Raw genomic sequence first — 2,501 nt, 5'->3', positions numbered from 1 at the left:
ATTGCCTCAAGGAGCATAGGGCTTATACAGGTCTTTCAGCACAGGTTTTGAGTCTTTTGTTCCACATTCACACGTCAGACTTGCTGGCCCGGTTTTTGTGTATGCTCGTGTGTGTGTGTGTGTGTGTGTGTGTGTGTGTGTGTGTTATTTGTATTTGTGTTATTTGTGTGTGTTTGCATGTGCATGTGTGAGTGTCTGTGTGTGTGCTTGTTTTGTGTGTGTGTTATTTGTATTGTGTTATCTCTGTGTGTGTATGTGTGTTTGTGTGTGCGTGTGTGTGTGCTTTGTTGTGTGTGTGCTATTTCTATTTGTGTTATTTGTGTGTATATGTGTGTCTGTTTGTGTGTGTGTGTGTGTGTGTGTGTTTGCGCCTGTGTTTCATGGAACATGTTAATTGTGAGAATTCCTGAAAATCTGGCCCAACTGGTCTGACAGTAAATACATGAATACGCATTCCCGTATCTCTACATGAACTATTGTGGTTTTCGTCCTATTTGCCTGTGTAAAAGACTTTCTTTCTGCATGTGCTATTCTCTTCTCTAGGTTAAATATTGTTCTGTTGCTCCCAACTACCACCTAGCCCTACAAGCAGGAAAGAAGTGCCATGACTTGCATGACCCCTGGAAGTGATGTCCTTGGGTCTCAGAACATGTGGTTGGGATCCTCAGTTGGGTGTCTTCTCTTTCCAACCTGTGTGGATCCAGATGGGATGAGATCAGCACGGATTCAACTTGGCTAGTGATACCACCTAAGGCACAGTCCACTCTGCCTTCCTCTTCTGAAGCCGGCTTACCACCTCCACTATTTCCTGGATACTCTGCCCAAAGCCAGGAAGGACCTATGGTGCTCCCTCCTTGGACGATCTGTCTGCTGGATTCTTGATTCCTAGGACATTTATTGTGCTTCCTTGTTCTGTGTCCAGAATGGCATGCAATGGACTGCGAGACTTTGGGAGAGACTTTGCTGAGTCTGATAGGTTTCTTGAGGTCTTGTTCCGGGTCTCCTGTTCTCAGGTGGGAGGTGTGGCAGGTGTAAAGCGTCGTTGCATGACCTTGATTCAAGGGTCTGGAGTCGACTGTAGCCCACGGCTCCTTTCGAGTGGGCGGAGCTCCGGGAGCAGAGAGAGAGGTATTTAAGGGCAGGGGTCCCAGCCCTACGGCTGGCATTTGCTGAAGCTTGTGCTTGCTCTGGAGCGGTCCTGACTATATTCTCCAGCTTGAGGACTCCTGGCATCGAATCCTTAGGAGCATGGAAGCTGGAAGCAATGTGGATAGCAGCTGTGTGCTGCGGGAATCCCGGCGCAGGAAGACGGTTTGGCAGGCCTGGCAAAAGAAGGCCCTGCTATCAGCTTTCAGCAAGAACAAATACCCGAGCTTCTGGGACAGGCAGTAACTGGCCAGGCAAATACAGCTCCCTGTGTCCCGCATCCGAGTGTGGTTTCAGAACCAAAGAAGTCGCACTGGAGAGGTGAGGCACGGCCCAAAGCGGTCCAGCAGAGGCTCCATTCCGCTAGCCTCCCAAGAGCTCGAGGAAGGGTTTGGCTCCAGGTCACAAGGTAGCAGCATGCCCTCGGACAGCAAAAGGCCTCGCACTCGACTCAACTTGCAACAGCGCAGGATCCTAGTGCAAGCCTTTGAGAGGAACCCGTTGCCAGGCTTTGCTACCAGGGAGCAGCTGGGCCAAAGGACAGGTTTGAATGAGGACACGATCCACATATGGTTTCAGAACAGAAGAGCGCGGCAAGCCTGCGCTCCAGATCAAGATGTGCCTGCTTCACAAGTGCAGGATGTGGCAACTGGAGGTCTCAGTGGCAAGGATGAGGCAGCACCGGACAACCTGTTATTGATGGCTGCTGCAGGAGGTGTGGGCATGGAGAACTCGAGCTCCAGCGACCAGCCCCACTTCCACGAAGAGTCCAGCATCCCCAAGTGGCACTGCCCGAAGGACGAAGCCAATCACAGACAGCCACTCAAGCATACGTGCCAGGAACTCTGGAACTCCTCCTTGATGAACTGCTGGAAGAAGACCAAGTGGAGGGTGACAGGCCATTCCCTGTGGATCTGGATGGAAATCCTGGTGGCAAGGAGCACGGGGTTGTCCAGGAAACCATCTTGCAACTGGCTGCCACGGACTGTGTTTCCAAGGAATCCTCAAGTTATAGCGACCCAACCAATTTCTCCAGAGAGTCTCAGCTACCACAATGGGCACAGCCTGAAGGACAAGGCCAAGAACAGGCTCTCACTCAGGGATGCAACAGGGGCCCTCTGGAACTCTTCCTGGATCAACTGCTGATGGAAGTTCGAGTGGAGACGCTCTCCCCAGGCCCTGTACATCTGGAAGGTGCAGTTCAGCAAATGGATGCAACACCTGAGCTGCCTCTCTCTCAAGAAGAATATGAGGCTCTGCTGGATATTCTCTGAGTCCCAGCCTGGAAGCTCCTATCCAGAAGACACCCGCAATCAACACTTGAGAATGTAGACAGCCCAAAAAGTATATGCATC

At 51.3% G+C, this 2,501-nt stretch overlaps 1 pseudogene; it reads left to right on the top strand.

Annotated features, from left to right (window-relative positions):
• The first annotated feature begins 1,248 nt into the window (after positions 1–1,248).
• LOC147998678 (uncharacterized) lies at positions 1,249–2,292 on the top strand (annotated as a pseudogene).
• The last annotated feature ends 209 nt before the right edge of the window (positions 2,293–2,501 follow it).

Source organism: Rattus norvegicus, chromosome 20 (assembly GCF_021556685.1).
Source record: "Rattus norvegicus strain SHRSP/BbbUtx chromosome 20, alternate assembly SHRSP_T2T, whole genome shotgun sequence".
Classification (NCBI taxonomy): Eukaryota; Metazoa; Chordata; class Mammalia; order Rodentia; family Muridae; genus Rattus; species Rattus norvegicus.
Note: the sequence above shows the minus strand (reverse complement) of the source record. Positions and strands in the feature narration are given on the sequence as shown.